This window comes from Myzus persicae, unplaced genomic scaffold, assembly GCF_001856785.1.
Source record: "Myzus persicae strain clone G006 unplaced genomic scaffold, MPER_G0061.0, whole genome shotgun sequence".
Classification (NCBI taxonomy): domain Eukaryota; kingdom Metazoa; phylum Arthropoda; class Insecta; order Hemiptera; family Aphididae; genus Myzus; species Myzus persicae.
The window spans coordinates 93,570-114,751 of NW_019102965.1; the positions used below are offsets into that span (position 1 = coordinate 93,570).

General features: G+C 28.3%; 1 long non-coding RNA gene across 1 annotated transcript; it reads right to left on the reverse strand.

Moving 5' to 3' along the window:
- Window positions 1-348: 348 nt before the first annotated feature.
- LOC111033499 lies at window positions 349-20,371 on the reverse strand. The gene is made up of 4 exons (XR_002604423.1): window positions 20,213-20,371; window positions 5,213-5,395; window positions 594-713; window positions 349-531 (listed from the first exon to the last, which is right to left on the reverse strand). It is a non-coding gene; the product is annotated as an uncharacterized LOC111033499 (long non-coding RNA).
- Between the last annotated feature and the right edge of the window lie 811 nt (window positions 20,372-21,182).

Here is a 21,182-nt window from a genome sequence, read left to right on the forward strand (position 1 = left end):
TTCATACGCTGAGTTCCAGAAATCGTGTTATTCTCGTGATAATGTTACACCTCTCTCGACTCGATCGGATTTCAAAAAAATATCACTGATCATGGTTGTAGATATGAGTAGACAAAACGATTATGTGAAAACTTTGACTGTCGACCTAAGAATTGAGGTTGAAACCGAAGAAGCGTATCTAGGTATCCTGTATCCTGTATCTACTTCAGCATATTGTTTAATATTACATGCCAAATTATAACTTATAATCAATTTAATGGTGAAATAAGAACATTGTAAATATTAACTGTGAAACTTAATATTATTTTAATAAATGAAAACATACATTTTATAATAAATTGTGTCTTTTTTCACAAAAAAATATTAATTTATATATAATTATTAAAAGAGTTTATGTTTAATTCTGCGTAATGGTGTTAAGAAATCTGCATACGTTGGTTGATTTGATAGATGTGGTGGATGCATGTTGAAAAAATCAGGACCATCATTTACATCGAATGACTGTTGTAAGCTGTCAATTAAATTGTATAACTGAAAAAATAATATTCATATCAAAATCATGTATTTATTATTATTATTATTTTATAAATTACCTATGCTCTGAGAATATCTTGCGTCTCATTATGCATATCAAATGTGTTATCTAAAATGTTGTTTGGCGGTGAAGAGCTTGCTGAGGTTGGAGAAATTGCTGTCACATTTCCATCAAATAACTAAAATAATGGATGTATTAATTATTTATGAAAGTGATATAAATATATTTTTTAAATGACCTCAGGTGACATTTAACTATTCCGCCGTTATATCGAATGTTCTACTAATTGTGATAATGCATATTTTTTGAGCTAACTGATGAAATTAATATCATGTTTAGGACTGTTTTGCAATAATATGATCATCGTGACGTATATTCTTGATAAATTTAGTCATCTCTTCACTCGTTGTTGCTTTTGATTTAACTTTGATAAGTTCTCCAGCGAGATATTCAGTAAATATTTCAAATTGATTTAAGATGATTGGTTGAATGATAGTTGATTGAACAATTGTTTCGAAAATACACCACTCTAAATATTGAAGTCGCATGAGCTCCGTAAAATTTAAAAGAATTCGACATCCGACATGTATCTTAGACTCTAAAACTAAGGTGTTTTCACTGTTATACACCATGCTCGATAATTTGAATTTTTCTTTCTCAAGAAATATAGTTCTTTTATATTATTTTCCTGGCTGCTCCAAAACAAATGATAGGATATTACCCATAAGTAAAAAAAAAACCGTTGCAGAAACTCAGTTTAAATATTAACATAACGCGATGGTGTTATTATATGCACTGCTACTCTAAACATATCTATCGGATCGATTCCAATGTGTATAAAGCTGTTGTCTCCATTTTATAAGAGCGTAAAATATCAAATTTTACGTTCAGCAGATCACTTTTAGCTCAGTTAGTTTTAAAATTAGAGTGAATTAACCTCTTTTTAAAATTAAAGGTAAGATTATTACGGGGATATTCTCATGGGTTTTTTATTATATTTTAATTTTAAAGATGAGTATTTAAAAATTGTAAATTGTTTCTACAACTAAAAATACTCAAAACTCTTTTTAAAATTAAAATATAATAAAAAACCCATAAGAAGCCCTCCGTAATAATCTTAGCTTTAATTTTAATAAGAGGTTAATTCACTCTAATTTTTAAGCTAACTGAGCTTAACGTGATCTGCTGAGCTTAAAATTTGGTATATTACGCACTTGTAAATCGGAGAAAACACATGCGGGTATAACGTCCTCTTAAGTATAGAGAATAACGAGTTGCTAATAGAGCGCTGAGTGATTGTATTACTACTGATGATATTGTAGACACCACTCACCTTTATTTATACCCAAAATAATGTTATGATATAGGTTTAATAGTTTTGTTTACTATAATATGCAGATCATCATTAAAAAGTAATTACAATTTGTGCACTTTAATATTTCGTGATACGATTTTAGGAAGTTCAATATAATATTATTAATTCTTACAGTAATATTTTTTTACAAATATATTATAAGTAAGGAAGGGTTTGTATAATAGTACAGTACTAAATACATTATATGTTCATATACATTTTACAGTTGTGTGAGGTGTGATAATATATGTGTGTGTGTGTGTGCTGGAAAAATATATCACAGCTAACGTATATAATATTGTATGTTTGATTTCAAGGCCTAACATGTACTTGATAAATATGGAAGTGAGGAGGATGGTTAGACACATAGGTGATATGCATCGATGGTAGAGGAGTACACCATACGGTGTATCGTGGATATTATATGCGTAGATGGGAGCGGAATGGGTACGGCAAGACACTTAGTGATAGGTATGGATGGGACGGGTAGGGAGGTGGAACAGCTGGGTACGTATGTGAAAGGTACAGATGAAATAAGAGGGGGAAGGGGTATGATCGAGCACGTCCGCGATAGCAGGCTTGCGGATAGACTAGGAGGACTAGGGACTAGGAACATACATTTTTATACCACTATTAAATATCATCACAATTTTACTGTATTACCTGTCATGTAATTATATATGCACCTACGTTATTTTCTGTTATCTGTTTGATAAATATTTTTTACATTACTTACTATTTATTATTTAAATAAAACTATGAACATTTTTTTTACTCTTTAAAAAATATTCTAATATGATAACCTATACGATATTCCATTATTGCCCAACAAATAACAAAGTATGTTTTGGCTATTATGGACAATGTACTCATGTACTCGTACAATTTGTATTTATTATTTATCTACGTGCAGTTCTAGTTTTGGAAACATTTTTAAAACCACATGTAATATCTACCTCCATATTTTTAAGTATAAAATAATAATAAATTGCTTGTACATTTTTTTTTCAAATACATATTTAACAGTGAAATTGTTTATTCGGTTGAATAAAAATAAATAATCACTCTTTTAATTTCCTTTACTTAAAGTATGTGGTATACTTACACAAAAAGACACAATAAGAACTTTTTGATACTTATATAACTATACCGTAATGTTTTTAGTATCATGATAAAAGTGACAGTTCAATAGAAGTATCATCGGTAGATTTATTTTTGTTTTCAAAGTTAATTTATTTACAGAAAATTAGAGAAGAGTTGAATCGTGTTCATGTGAAGATCAAACTTGTTTATGAACAATACATCTGACATAAAATCGTTGATAAATTTTAAAATAGTGTATGCTCATACACTGTTATGTAATATAACATTCGATATTATATTGTATTGGAGAAGTATAATTGAAAATATTGGATTAAATAGAGTTTGTCACTGAGGTAGGTATGAAGTTTAATGGTTTGACAGGATCGTATTCTTTAAAACCCTACAACTATAAACACCTATTGGAAATGGATTTATATATATATATATATATATAATATATATGTATGTATTTTTTTGCAAAAGTTATTTCGAGTATATTGACAAACAATTTTATTTGACGAATCTAAGATGCAACATTTTTAACAAATTATAATCGAAAAATGAACCACAATTTGAAATATATTTTCTTTTTTAAATATATTTTAAGAAAAAGTAATAAATTTAAAAAAAAAAAACGTGGTATCCATTAAAAATATTTAAGTAGGTTGGAAGCCAAAAAAATGAGAAAAAATATAATTATTATGATGCATAAAGAAGATGTGTAATATAACATAATTACCTTACTTTAAAACAAGCTTGAAACGAGTAAAAAGAAAAGTTAGCTTGTTTCGGTTTGAGTTTTATACAATAATACCCTAAGTTAGTCTTTTATCAAAGTTACGGCTCGAGTATTTAATTGAAGATATTGTATTGAAATAGCTTTGTCGTATAATTGGAGTAATAGATATTATACTCACAACTAAATTTTTTTGTAAGTTTACTTTCATCCATTGTTTTAACTTACCTAATACTTTTGTCTAAAAAATAGTGATTATTTATAACTATGTTTTTTGAGGGATAACAATAATACGTCAATACTTATTTAATATAAGGTAAGCATAATAAATTTACTAAGAATATTTAACAATTAATAAAAAAATAGTGTTATCTGAATTTTGAATTTCATACCACAAAAAAATGATTAGACGTATTTGAGACGAAAAAAACGGGTTTTAAAATTAAACAATTTATACAATTTATTTTTACAAATGATAATTTTTTATAACATTTAATTTCTTTAAGGTTATTGACATCTGTTGTCAAATGTCAAAAAATAAAAATAAAATAAAAAAACTGGGTCTGACAGTCTGGAAAGTTGTAAACCCTTACAGACGTATATAAATGTATAAATGTTTTCACTGTCATTGAATTTAGAATATTTTAATATTCGATGTATGACTGAAATTCAAAACTATAACTTTTCAAACAAGTATTTACATTTTCTAACAACTTCAAAAATCATTTGTTAACATTACAAGACGTTACATATACGTGTTTAAGTTAATTATTATAGGTATGCTTAATATTTCAATAACATAATCCATTTGGTGTATTATTTCATTATGTGTTTGACAACATAAAAAAATATAAGACACTTGCATGCCATTAAATATAATATGAGTTTATGAGTGACTATTATGTTATGTATGTGTTTTAAATATTTTATTCTGCTTTTTAGTCTGTGTTTAATCTTAAAATATTTTAGCTTACTGGAATTGTTATCACATCTTTGAATGTTGAATGCAAATACAGAATTCGTGTTAAGTCGTATTTAATAATACAAAAAATCACGTTTTTTTTTTGTTAATAGTAATGTTTTTAACTGTTTATCACAATATGGTATATGTATGTGATGACTCACTCAGTTTTAGAACTTTGCTGGGCTTCCAAGGCCAGTCGGGTATAAGTCGTGTAGGATGAGGCTTAAACACTTTATGACTAAACACTGGTCTCTCGGTATAATAATTATTGACTATTGACTGTAGGTATATATATATTTTTATCAAGGATAAAACTTCTGATAACTTCTGTAAGTTTTGCATCGACTGGCCCATTATAAATTTCTCGTCTCATCACACAGTAGAATACATTTCAAGGCGCTATCATCCACAGCCAAAAACAAAAAATAAACGGTACTCTCTCGGGCCCACCGGGGACGGGCAGCTGACACTCTCAAAATAAAATCATATTATGGTCTCACCCTTCAAATTAAATCGAATGAAAATAGTTCGGGTACCTACCACACTATACGACAGCAATTGTCAGGTCTAGCTTATTCTCTTGAAATCTTGCTGTACCGTGTCGGGATCTTGCCCCGGGTAATAACCAGACTCGGACGGTATTCACTAAACGGAATAACCTTGTTCTCGTTCACTTTGGACTGTGAAAAATAATTTTAAGGATACTGGCAATCTGTGACACTTCTGCGGAAAATACAAATTAAGATTAGAAACTTATAGTATATTATCATTATAATGTAGTAATAATATATAAACGAGGTCAGTTATGTTTGGAAAGCAATTTGTACTGTCCATGTAGCTTAAACAATATCGTGTCATTATTAATTTCAGTAACATTATATATTTTTCTAATATGAGCACACCTGTGATGGCGATCATTTATGGAATAAAAGGAGTATTTAGTTTTTATACGAAAACTATGACCACTCAACATGACATTATAATGTTATCATATAACGTAACTCATCAAGTTGTTATGTCTGGATATTTATAGAAATATTAATTTTATTATATTATTGTTTCATAAAATAATAACTCGAGTATAATAATATAACTTGAAGTGTTTTTACTTATACATTTATCAGTTTTTAATAAAACTAAACCAAAGACAATTGTGTTTCATACAACTTTTTCAGAGACTTTCTCGTTAAGAATTAACTTACAATATTTATAGTTTTATACTTTTATAGACTTCCAACTTTGTGCTTTTATTTACCATCAATGACTGTGATGAAACAAAACTATTCGCAGTTGATACAAAATATGGATAATGTACACAATGATAAGATAAATACAAAAGGGAAAATCAAATAAACGAAAACATAGAGCCAGTTGCTATCAAAAATAATCAAAACCATCATTAGGTATAATTATAAATTATTTGAGAAATTTTATAAGGTCTGTAGTAAAAATTCACGCTCCCTAAAATAGGTAATAGCGTAAATATTGTACAATATGAGTTTACCTATTTGTTTGGAAGATGGCTCAAACAGTCAAGGAACACGAATCCCGAATAAAAACAAATTAAAATCTATTGTATTACTGTCTGCTCTATACTGCAGGTGGGTGATTTCGATATTATTCATATTGCAGATTAGGACGTCACGTCGCCACAGGATTATATACCTAATGTATAAGCAATTCCAAATTCCTAATTGTTACTTATGTACCTATGTTAATTATTATCGTGCTCGTGGGTTATTCAGCCATCAGTCCGCTGCAGGTTTGTCATTCACAAATGGGACAGATTAACTCCGCTAAACTGATAAATACTACATTACCGAGCTCAACGTCGACGTTAAAGCTGATTTGATATTGTATTAGTTCAGTCACTACCGGCTGACTATTATTATGATTATGTCACGAATAAATTACTGTTTTCAAATTGGATTTTGTTTAGTGGCGGCTGTATAGCTACTAGTACTACACTATAGTCAGTATACCTACCGTACAGTAATTGGACTTTGTGGAACATTCCGTTTCAAAATAACTATTAAAAATACATGTGACAAACTTTAACGAAAAGCGAAATAAACTGGAGTTCATTATTTAATGCCTAGACACGAATAAGAATTCGCCTATAATGCATTATAAATTACTTACGAGTCAACTTTAAAATATGACTTCAATATAGGTACACACATCGGAACAATGCGAGAGAAGGACAACGCGGTGGTCGATTGTAAAATTTAATCCGCCGACAACAAGAGACTATTCTAACTCGAATCCTCATAAGGCACACACTGCAGTGCAACCGTTCATCGCTAATTCAAATCCTGAAAACGTGCCAAAAAAGGAGTAAAGGGGCAAACAAAGAAATTAACTAACGTGCCGAAATCGTACTTTAGTTCACCAAAACCGCCAGAATCGTCTACTCCACATCCAGGACCAATATATTATATTTTATTCTGACGAAGTGAGAATATCATGATAAATCTTAAGATATACGAACACCTACTCGAATACACTATTGATTGTGTTGTAACAATCAGCGTATTTCCTATATTTCCTATATTTGAGTTTGTTTTCACCGACAAATTAAGTATTTTACATTTTTATCTTGTTTCAACTGAAAGAATATTAACATTTATTTAACGATGATTAAAAATAGATATGGACCTACCTATTTTTTTCTTAAAAAAAACAACGTCATATTCTACAACAAAATTAAAAACTTTTAACTCTGTAAACTATATAAAATATAATACACAAGCAATTGAAATGTATGAACATTAAATGATTAAGTACTAAAATAATATTATATAGACAATCTCATCAAATGTTGCATTTGATAACATGATGAAATGTTTAAATACTATACTATGGGTTTTTTGAGTTGTCCTCATCTGTACATAACATTAATTCACTCAAAAATAAATCGTTATGAGCCAGGGTCCAGATCAGAATAATTACTATAAAATAGTTACACTTAATCCTAATCATTATAATATAGATATGTAGTACATAAAATGACTTAATCACTAAATGCGTATAGATCTAAAAAAAAAGTTTCCATATCAATGGAAAAGTATCTTATGTACCTATTACCTAGTAATAAATTAGATGAAATATTACAGAGCTCAAAGTTTATATAGTATGATAACACAAAAAATAACCGTTAAAAGGGTTTAAAAAAAAATCAATTATTGCACAATTTTTTATGTTATCGGGTAAAGTAAAAAATATTTTCATCACTTAGTCCATTGATCAAGTCATTCGGATTTTTTTTCAACAAATATTGTTCGTACAAAATTCCCCGTTCTAGTTTACATACATTAACTCCACGTGCGTGTGTTCAAATTAAATTTTCAAGTGTTTTCTTGGTTAAACATTTAAGAACGAAAGAGATGGTTGCATTCTGTGCGCTGGCGTATAATCACAATAATGTTTTATTTTTATGATGGTACCTACGGTAAAAGTTAAAAGATTAATAAAAGATTTTTTAGTGTCGAGTTTTTTTTTTTTTTACCGTTGACTCGTATTTTGATGTACTTTATTTATTTTTATTGTTCCCTGTGTTTTCACGTGTAGAGTGTAAATGATGCGTGAGGATGAATAATAGCAATTTTTTTGTGGTTTCATTTCCAACTTCACTGCCTTTGACTTTTTCTCGTCTGACGACCTACATACATTACATATGTACTAGCTATATATACTCAGTACATAATAAAAACGGTTTTTATTTTTTTTTGGTACACTCTTTGAATAATATTAATGGTCTATTTGAATACCTACTTTTGCATTCTACCGTCCTAGAAACTACTTAGGTGCAGTATGCTCAAGTGGCCACATGTTATATACTTATATGTGACACATAGTAATAATATAACAACTGATGTTTTAAATAACGGTGAAATTGATTCAATCACAAACAAAGTGTACATACATTTGGACTGCAATATTTGAAATGAGATTATACGCTTAAATATATTATATTATAAGACTCGGTTATCAATCCACACGGACCTAGATAATCTATGTGAATGTTATTATAAATAGTTTTAAAATCAAGCGATAAATGAAAATACTATTTTATATAATTTAAGTCTTATATTTTATATACGTGTACCTATGACTTTTTTTTTTTAAATTTTGTAATACTGTATTTTGATTTAGGTTATAATAATATTATTTTAATAACGTTTATTATAGTATAATAATTATTAATTATCAATTAAAAACTTGTAAGGCTGGAACGTGACATTAATTCAAATGAATGTACGATAAGTTAAAAATTTAAACTGCGCCTATATAATATTATAATATACTATTGTACCATTAATATTGTATAAATACAGCTGTTAAAATATTTCACATCAACCAAAGCTTTTAAAGATTAGCAAAAGCATTTATCAATCAAACTCGAGATGTTTCATAATAGGGGATAATGCTTAAATATTAAACAATTATTAAAATAAATATAACTTTTAATCGTTAATGAAATCTTATATTAGATTTATGTTTAAAACCGTAGTGAAGTAAAATTTGTATATATTTAACTTTAAAGATATGGAAAATAAAAACTTTTGAAAGGATCATATTGCGAATAATTGGCACTTATCTCCGCTCTACCACTCCACGGGGTTAAATACATTCTTATTTTTGAAGAGAAAATCTCATGAAGATTATATTCCCAGATTTAAAAACTCCTCTTTCACACGCATTAGTTGTGTACCCACTTCATGTAAGGCTCTTCTTTTTTTTTTATCTCTACTCCTCTCAGGAGTGAACATTATTCTCACATTTCTCCTGCAGAGACACTACATAATAGAAATAATCATGCCATGATTTTTTTTTTATAGTACACATCGTTAAGATTTTGTTTTCTTTTATGTTTAAATAATTAATCTGTACTATTATATGATCGCACATGCATAGTTAATAGTCTTAATTCAAAATAATTCAATTACATTTTAATCTTATTTTCGTATGATGTATTAATTTAATTAAACTGATAATGGCTGATAATAAACTAAAAATATTTCGTATATTATATTATATTATATTATATTATATTATATTAAAATTGATATTGTAAATTATTATTAGATATTCAAATTTTTTTTTAGCTTTAAAAATTCAAGTGCTTAATAACCATCGAAAAAATAAAAAAATGTATAAGTTTCAAAGTGTCAATAAAAACATATGAATATAAAAATGTCTAACATACGTATTAGGTAGAAATAATATAAAAAAATATTAAATATTGATTTCTTAAAAAATAGGTACCAATAATAAACAAAAAAAAATGACCTGAAACCTATAATAAATTACATGGAACATTTTCCAAATGCATTAATTATTTATTTTAAAATACTATTATTGTTCAAAAGTATAAGATACATTTAAAATATTTAATGAAAAATAAATAAATAATATCTTATATTTATAAATTATAAATTAAATTGAAAATAAATATGAAATCAATATTATAGCTACGTAAATTATACAATAGGAAAATAATTTAAAACATGTAAATGAATATTTTAATGTTTATTTCATTTCTTATCTGACATAAAACTGAAAATAAATTAAATAGATAATAATTTCAAATAATTTTTTTGTAAAAATAAAATGTACAAAAGGTATATGTACGAAACCGTGTACTTCAATGCAGAATAACTAGTTCACTAATGACAACAGTACCATTTATTAATTACAATTAATGTGCCGATTTATACTTCAATGCAATTTTATTCGTGTTTATCGGATTTATATACGATACAACTTATTACCAATAAAATATTCGAGAAGCATGTACGAGTATAATATTACTTTACATATGTCCTGTAAAATTGCATGTAGTATAAAATGTCATGTGAGCATTTTTACCCACTTAACTATATATATCATAACATAGGTTAACGATAACAACAAAAACTATATACTAATAATAAAAAACCAGTTTAAAAAAATACAAAAATATCTATGATCTATGAAAATTCCGAAAAATTAGCAATATCAAATAATGTCGTAGAAATATGAAAAAAATGTTAAAAAAATGTACATAAACTGCAATGTTTATTATAGATTTCGTATTACAAATACTATCCTGAATTTATGAAGCATGAAACAATTTTTTTTAGCTAAGTTCGCATTTATCCAATACGGATTAAAGGAAAAAACAATTCCAAAGTCATCAACGTCTTATCTCCATAGCTATAAGAAATATAATACTATGCTATAAGTACAAAAATGTATGTTAAAATTGGCTTTCATATATTTTATTTTGTAAGTATTATACTTTGATAACGATATATTTGTAAAATACAGTATTAGAAATGTCGCAGATAGCCACCAGTATTTATTGTATGAAATTCAAATAAAATAAAATTAATGAATAATATAAACATAAAATAATACAATGTGTCCATAATGTAATATTGGAAAGCTTTGTTGTAATAAATGTTTTTTGTCGTATTTAAATATATTATTTTAATCCTATTAATTGTTCATTATTATTTAGTTGGTTTTCCGATGAAAATCAAATAATTGTATTCATATGCTTGTGGTATTTTATTACAATAAAACTACCTATATCGCACCATAATAATGCAATAACCATTAGCACTCGTAAGGGACACATTAGACTTTGCGAGCGTAGTTTAAAATTAAGTAGATATGAATTATCAAATATTCAAATTTACGAGAAAGATAATTACTCCTGTTAACGCAGGATGTTAATTTAAATTAGATTCACATATTTTTTGGTCGACTTTAGTGAATATTTTTGAGACTACACATTGTACCTACACGTGGTTTGCACCAAGCGAGAACCATAATAATATACATATATGTAGTCAAAACTTCCAAACAAAAGTAAAACTAAATGTCCATTGATCGTTTAAATGGTATTCGTTATACAGTTTTTTTTTTTATTATTATTTACTTGTATTACGACCATTTAAAAAAGTATTAAAAATCGTTATTATTTTTTTTTTTTTTGTCGCAGTTAATACGAAAAACAATAACTAAGTTTCAAAAACTTGAAACGAATATCGCTTAATAATAATAAAAAGAAATAAAATGAAAAAATAACACTCTTATAATGTTATATTGCAGTCGTATAAATTACAGGCTACAAGCGAGAACTTGAATTTGAATATAATTTTGTCGAAATATAATATGTACCGCAAAACTACCACATTTGTGCAGTTGCTAGCATAATATAAATATACCACCCTGATCCGGGTAAGCCACACGCCAACGTTCAACCTGAGCCGGTGTATTAAAATATCACTATACAGCAATATTACACAAACATTGTTGAATTTCCAATCGATAATGTATTGCTTGCTACAAACGGTTTTAAAATATAAACTCATACAAGCATGGTTTCATAAATAAATTCAAAACGAAATGATATACTTACGGAACACTATAGGTTTCTATTGGTTTGGAAATTCTGTTGACGTTCTGTTCGTAAAAAAAATTTAGGTGCACTAAATTATTCGATTTCGTGAAATAAAAGACTAAGACGTGATTAATAATTAAATAGGCAACAAGTCAACACGAGTCATAATAACGTTATGATTAATTAATGAAATTAGAAAACGAAATAATGACTTAAGATACCCAATAATAATATGGTCTTGACTTATTAAGTTAGGTATAGAATTTATCCATGTATGAAGGATGTAATTAACCGAAAAAAAAATGAAAAGTAGTCGTATAATACTATAACTATGGTAGCGTGCCTCGTCATCGAGTAAGTCACTGTAAGTGTTAAATTTAAATTCTATGATAAATCATTTTTATATGAAAAACGATTCTGAGGGAAGGCTGTGTGTCAGCTAGCCTATACTACTAAGTTTATTTTATGATATAGGTATTATTATAATACCATTGAAGTAATTTATTTTACTATTAGTAACCGCTTGACATTTTTTGCCAAATACATCCCATCTGAAAATGTCATTGTTTGTAGGAATAAACTGCAAAATTATGAGTTAATGATTTAAAAATCAAGTTTCAAAAAATTATTATTATAACATTTACATTGAATATTTTATTTTATTGTTATTATTGTACAAGAATATTTTTTTGAACATTACAACAAAACAATTAAAATCGTTATATGCTTTGTTTAAATAACTAAATTTACAATTAAAATGGATAAATATGTATCTTGCATATTTATAAATTTCTAAAATAACAACTTATGACGAACCTATTAAAAAATAAAATTTAAATCTTTTTGATTGAGTAAAACCATTTTTATCAACATTTTTTTTAGAAATAAAACTAAAAAAAACAAAAATGTCTAAAGTTTTAGTGTCATAAAAAAATACAAAAATATTTTCAAAATTGTATAGCATTTAGAATATACTAATATAAATATTTGTTAAAAGTGACAAGTATCTAAGGTAACTCGTTTTTGAGTTGCATTGTAAAAGCAAACATATCCCAGCATTCTTTTTTTTTGTAAATTGTGTCTACAGTTAAAAAAAAGTCACGGGTGCACACATCATTTTAAAATCAATATAATATTTTCATCGGTCCAATAAGAATTTAAAATAGAAAACTTCAAATGTTTATAAATAGTTCGGTAAGGGCCGATAAAAATATATTCCATACCCTCATTGATTTGCCATTTTGTAACATATTTTTTCAATTTATACACTTTCAAGCAAAGCTGCTATTGGTTTTATTAAAATAATATTTTTCACATAATATTTTAACTTTATTCGCAACAATATCGTATTTCAATTGATTTAAATGCAAGCTTGGTAGGTTTATATACTGAAATGTTTATAAGAAAAAAAAGTAATTTATTTCAGTTTTTTTTGAGGGAACTCAATACAACACTCACAACAATACGATTAATTTCAGTCTTGAAAATATGATTTAACTTTTAAAAAAATGAACGGAATTATATGTTTTGTTATCGGTTTAGTGAAAATGTGTATTGTGTAACAATTTATAAAATATAACCATATTAATTATATAATTTTATAAATTTGTTTTATTTTAATTTTTTGTGTGAAATTAAATTTACTGTTGTCGTATTATTTTTATTTTTGTGCAAGTCTTCATTGTTTTAATTATTTAAAAATTAAAATGTAGGTATTTATTAATTTTGTAAAAAAAAAAAAATTAAAATAAACATCGAAAACCCCTTTTTTCCGTTTTTTTTCTCTGTTGTTTGCGTTTAATTTTAATTTGTAATTGAGTATCCCAATACAAACACCGTGATCCCTGCCTACCCTGAAAGATATCTCCAACCAACCACACGACCTGGTAACATGTCAGACACTAAGACTGTACTACTCTACGACAACGCGATGGGCGTACTTTTAGCAATAGTTCATATAAGAGAGAACAAAACAACACGTCATGCATGGCCACAAGTGGCAGATCAATGCGGTTTTTGGTGGTCAAAACCGATGATTTCATTGTCTGACGATCACCAGTTTTCGATAGCTGTATAGCATAGTCATATTTACAGACACAATGTGTTGCGGACCACACACGTTTCATACAAACCGACATGTCAGTGTCCGATCGTTATGACATCATCCGACCTACTGAACAGCGGAAAACCACGTCTCTAGACATCGTGACGACATGATAATATTTCACCACCGGTCAAAAAATGTACGAACGACTCGTCCCCCTTATAATGGCTCCATTTGTATGAACATTGAAGTTCTTCTCTGATCTCTAGTCTTCATTGCTTCATTCACCCGAAAGTACTTACACTACCTAGTTTGTTATTGTTAGACATGCCATAAAATAACATGTTCGGTACGCTATGAAATACAGATTACGATATTTCAGAAATGTATAACTTATTGGATACGAGTAGCATTGTAGTAAGTTTGCAACGTAGATACTTATTACCTATTTAATATTACACTTTTTTCAGATATTCGTACAGATATAATATAAATTACCGATCGTTTTTTTTTATTACATTATCATGCTCATTTCATGTTTTTGCTTGTATGTGAAATATGTTGAGCTATTTAAATGTTAAATGTGACTAAATGATCACGCAATGTGTAAACTTAATGAATTTAACAGGCGACAAAATTTGCTACTACCAATCCAATTTTAATGTGTGTCGTAATACTTCATGTAAATATTATCGTCAATACTAACATTTAAATTTAAGAGAAAAATCCTATAATAAACAAAATATATTAAAAATAAAAATCAAGATCAACTGAGATAATATATTATTATGTTAATATCAGTTGCAACTAACAATACTTGTAAAGTCATATAACGATCTATAACCAATTAAATGATATCACATGGATTTTTCAGAACTAGGTTCAGCTGGTCACTAAATCCAGACGTACGGAGTTATAGTAACATATTGTTATGGATAAAGTGTGAAACGAAAGTATGTACACATATTATGTTGTACACGGGTAATGTGTACACTACCAATCCCTGCGTAGGTACTTATTGATTAAATTTAATATATTATTTAATATATAATTATATTCATGTTATACGTTGTACCTACTTTACTTTAGAATGTACACATTATTCACGGTCGAGTTGATGAGAGATCAAATCGCTTTGATAAGTTTATTGCGGATTTCAATTAGTAAAACATATATTATAAGCAGCGTACCTATTTATGGTTTTTATTTTCAATTTTACTGTTCAAGCACCTACCTATGTATAGAATATTTTGCACTTGCGTAAGCGTGTCAAGACTAATTATTCATTAATATGAGATCATTTAGAATGAATAGTTATAAGAGTGCACGCACGAAGTGATAAATATATTTGAACTTACGTAAAAGTAGGCAAAAAAATAAAAATTGTGCGTTCATTCTTTGTGCGTATAAAAATTGTTTATTTATAATTTGTATACAGTAGAATACATCATATTAGAGGATAGAAAGTTTCAATTATACTGTTTGTTAAAATATATGACTGTTACCTATTTTAGACATCAATGGATAATTATTGTAATTAGCTTTACCGCAGCTCATCTATATAAATATTTGAACAAATGTAATACTGTTCTATTATTTTTTCTATAATCTGTTTTTCACTATTTTTAAATTCCATTTTATAATGATCATTTATCGATAAATAGCACGTCAACCATCGACACATGACCTGGTTAAGCCGTATATAATACATAAGGAATAAAGGAACACATTATCCGCACATTAGGTTTTCTGGATTCACTCTGATAATGTTTACACTATCGGTTTTTAGTTTTTACATATTACCCGCAATATATTTAAACGGTTTATCGAGAAATGGTAATCTGGCACTATTGAATTCATGTAAAGAAAACATATAATATAACCATTGAGGCTGAATTCAATACCATTCATGCTGATAGTTATGATGTTACGAAAACTGCAGACAATACAGATAAGACTCTGAAATCACGTATTTCACAGCTTTAGTTGAGATTCAAGATACACAAGTACGATGCAAAAACTAATGAGCTCAGTGGCAATCAGATTAAGTAATAACTATGGAAAAGCAGTTATTTCATAAACCATGAGCCGATCGGTAATAATATAGAAACTACGATAGCTGATAAACAGCATATTTTGAAGAGTTATTATGTCTTCAGATATAAAAATATATATATATATATATAATAACACATGGGTACAATCACTTTAAATGTAAAAATAATTAATAAATAACGATTGAACATATTTTTCTAACAGTGTGCAGAGCGACTCGACGTCATAATATATTCTAATAGACTTAATTGAAATTAAACTATAAGTTAGTCGTCATTCATTATGATGATAATAATATTATCTGAGCAAACGGCAGAGCACCATGTCGATTTCAAGCAGCATGCTGTGTATCTTTCCGTGTACCGATTTATCCGGCTTTTCACACAATCATATTTCTGATTTCTGACTTCCTTGGCTTTTGAAATGTGAATTATCGATTAAGCTAGTGTATTCGAACAAGGAAAGTTGATAAAAAAAAGTTACTCCGTGAAGTTTGACTTCGCTTTCGCCACACCTAGTGTTGTGCAACCTCTGTAGAAAATAAATATAATATTTCGTGCCACATGGACCGTCAGTAACCACACGTGCCACACGAAAATCTGCGCGTTCAGATGTTTTTATAGGTAAGTTTGACTGAACTTTCGTTATACCTAATGTTGTGAGTTTTGTCAAAAATAAATAATATTTCGTGCCACTTGGATCGTCAGTAACCACACGCGCCACACACAAATCTTTGCGTTTAGCTGTTAATTATAGGTATACATATACTTTAACCATTTACCATTAACAATGGTAGTGATAGGTGTGTAGTATATATTTAATGGATGAAGTGAAACAATAGCGCGCAGGGTGGTTCTGGAAGATAGGGTCTACAAATCTAACAAAAACAATGCTACGAGTAATGTCACTGGGAGTATGAGACTAGTCCAAATTAAAGATAAAAAAAAGTGGGCAGTGGGCACCGATATTTGCTGCTGTGTTGCACATTTTGTGTGGGTCACTATAATGGATGTATTGAATTTGGATCGAATGACATATGAAATCTATATAATAATAACATTTTTTAAGTACAAAAAAATAACTATATCGTTATTCTCACACTTAAGTGTCTAATTTCATCCAAATTTGAACATAAAATATCTATTGAAAATGATTGCGTTTCTATAATTTATAGATTTTTTGTCGAGGTATACAGTATGAACTACTTATCGGAACCTTGTTTAAAATTTTCAATTCTTAGTTATAAAAATTGAACATTTCATTTTTTTTTTATTCTTGTATCTAGGATTATTCGTTTATGGGTTTACTTCAAAAAAACCAAATCTATTTCGTTAAAATATATTTCACGAAAAATTTCCTGTTTTTCCTTAATTTTTTTTCCAAGACCCTTTTGAAAAGTACTGAAGACTTTTTATTTGAACCTCTCAAAAGTACCAAGTATATGAAATTGTCCATAAGAAACTACTCTCATTGTTAAATCAAATTATTATGTTGGCTACTTTCAGTGAAGGGAAATACGCACACACTCACCGTTGGCGTAAAATCAATTGATTTATCGCTCCTCTCAGAATTTAAAAATTAATCGTTTTTCTGAGAAAAAAATAGTTCATCGTCCACACTAAAAACAGGTACTCGTAAACAAATGAATTTCTAGGAACGAAATTAATTGATATAGAGCGAAAACATAATATATTCAACAATGTACTTACTTTTACAAATATGAAAGAAGGATTAATAATTCCCTCTTTACAATTATGAAATTCGATTAAATTATACAAACTATATTTTAATTATAGACTGTAATTTATCTCTATAATTATGGTTTTTATTTTCTCCTATCGATTTATTTTATGAATCAGTTGGTTATTTTCAGTTGAATGTCCTACAACTTAACACGATCAGTTTTTATTATTTGGGTAACAATTTATTTTAATTCCACGGGCTTTCACACGAGTTTTTGTCATTAAGGCCCCGTAATAGTTCATATTTTAAGAAACAAAATTTAAATAAAATATAAAGTCATGATGATATTACATTATGTTAAAAATTCGCATCAGCAAAAATGTATTTTTATAGTAGGTACCTTGACTAATAAGAGTGTGTTTCGCATACAAAATATGGTGTTGATGAATCAAAATTACCAAACATTCCATCTTATACTGTAATATAATGTATTATAGCCATTAACGGACCTGCAAACGGCGTTGTCTTCAACATTATGCAAAAGATACGAAATACCTAACTGGCGATCGGTGACGAAACATATTTATTATTATTTACAGGCAACGGAGAATAATATAAATGGTTAATGGACGACTCTAAGGCTATAATATTTTATTATATGAATTATGAGCGCTAATATAATATTATATAGAGTGTTCCAAAAGTCCCGTATCGCACCAAATATCTCATCAGCGAGACAAAAACAAATCAATATATAAATGCCATTTATTTGACAGTACCTGATCTATAATGGTTTAAATTTAAGTGTATACATTTCTTATAGATTATTATATTGAAAAATCGTATTCATATAATAATATTGATTAGCCCCGAAGTTATCAGAGTGATACTGGAGTACTTAACATTTCGGACACCCGTATATGGACGATTGTAAACTCCGCCATAGTACCGGTTAAGTTGGATTCATAATTTGATATTTTTAAGTTTAATACATTTTTTTTTTTATACATTATGCATAACAATCGTTTAATTTGGACGATTATTGTTATAAAAATTATGATTTCATTTAAAATAATAACATAATATCATAAAATTAATTATACCCTGTTGCTCGATTTTTTTCCCCTGTAGAATTTACATGAACTTAATTTTACGTATTTTTTTTCACTGACGGAGTTTACACTAAAAGTAAAAGTACTTTTTACTTACTGCATACCTACCATACGGATGAGATGATAATCTTCTACCGCAATGAAAAAATTATGAGAATGAACTGTTGTGAATAAGTGAAGTGACAATAGTACAATCAATTATTTAGTTATTAGTTATTACCAAACATAAATAATAACACTTTTAAAAATATTAATGCAATACACAAACGGCACAATAGCTAGGGCACGAACGTTCACTAGTCGGATGGGGAGGGGGTATCAAGTATGGGTGGTAACTCTGCCCTCTCACTATCGCACCTTTTTTTCTACACAGTTTCAACTGTTTGATGTTTCAGTTTAATGGTCATAATAATAGTATAATATTACGATTTACGACAAATTTAGTATCCAAATAAATATTAAACTTTATGAACGTATAATATTATGTTATTATTTTTATAAAGATAGTTAGGCATGATACAATTAGACAACAACGAAAATAACTGTTTTTAAGTTTATATTACTATGTAGGTAATATTTTGTTATAATTAAGTTTTAATTTGTTATCTATTCAAATTTTTAACAAGGCTGTTAATTATTATTAAAATTCAATACTGTTTAATAGTAATTAGTAATAAACAATCTAAGTGAATTTCAAAACATTATTTTAGTTGTTTTCTATGAGCATAAATATAGTTAATATGAATATACATAATTATGTACCCTAAAAGGTACTGTAAAAACTAAAAGTATAACATTAATTATGTTTTCTATCCCCCATCCCTGCTCTCTCACCTAAACAATTCTCGTCGTCCCCTTCATACACTACACTAGTTTAGTTTGTTTATTATACTTTTACATGAAATATTAATACTTAATAATAATACTCTACCATAGGTTAGGCATGCCTGCTTGTATATAGTATTTTAGTTTATCAGCTGACAATGTAGGTACCAGCTATTATAATACTATTGAGATCGAAAATCCCAAAATGGTTTCTAAAATGTCATAATATTTTGTAATATAATAAGTCATCACTTTGAACTATTCGATCGTAAATATTAATAGAATAACTGAGGTACATAATTAGCTGATAAACTATAATATTATACGAGCGGGTAGATCTCGACTACATGTCGTGTGCGAATTTATATAGCGGAAAGATCAGCTAATGACGTGCCGTGTTAGGAATGATATTGTTACAGACGAACTACCTTTCATTGTGCCGAGTTTCCGCATACGTCGAAACGCGTTTTCTGCTGATATAAAAAATACATTTAAAAAAAAAAACGTCTATATACTCGTTTTATACATTATATTATAACATAAAAGGAACAGAAATCCGTGTCAATACTGACGACAGTGATTATACCGACGTGACTATTATAATATGTGCCACGCGGGCGAGATAATGCAAACTAGCCAATAAATATATTTTTTATATAACTGCGCAGAACGTTATCATATCGTTATTACACGTACTATATGCATGATACACTGAAAGCGACAGGCTAGTTTCTTATCACGTATCCTCTGTTTACGAGGAAACTGCTGTAGCCGAGTGTTCATACGGGTACCTATAACATCGGTATTCGTCCGGAAGTGATGCAGATAACATAATAATATTATATTTTATAATAATAGGTATTATAACTTGCTGCAACGATTTGTGTGTTAAACGACCACCGAGTAAAACATACATATTAATATTACTATGACTTTAGCACCATTTAGGAAGGTACGCTGATTTTATATCTACCACTGAAAGTGTAACCAAAGGTGGCTCTAGGAGGAGGAGGGAGAGGGCTAGGGGTCTCGGCCTCTCCTCAAGCGCTATTTCTGAAAATTGTATACTGTGAAAACAAAATTTAAAAAAAAAACATTAAATTGACGTACGTTTTCTGAAAATTATGACTTAGACCCTCCTCCTCACAACCCCGCGTGTAACGGCACGATTTGAAATTTAAATAATTAAGAGTTTGGGATTTGCAAGTGTGTTGAGTGAGCAACCATGAGCCGATTCAAAAACAAAAACTTTCAGTTCCTAGAAAATTATGACTAGTCATTATTTTCACCGAGTTTTTCACTAAATAGAAACTGTAATAATATTTTAATATTATGTTTGACTCATGAATATCGTTATACTTGATTAGAACCAACGCACGTCGGAAAATGTATTTTGTT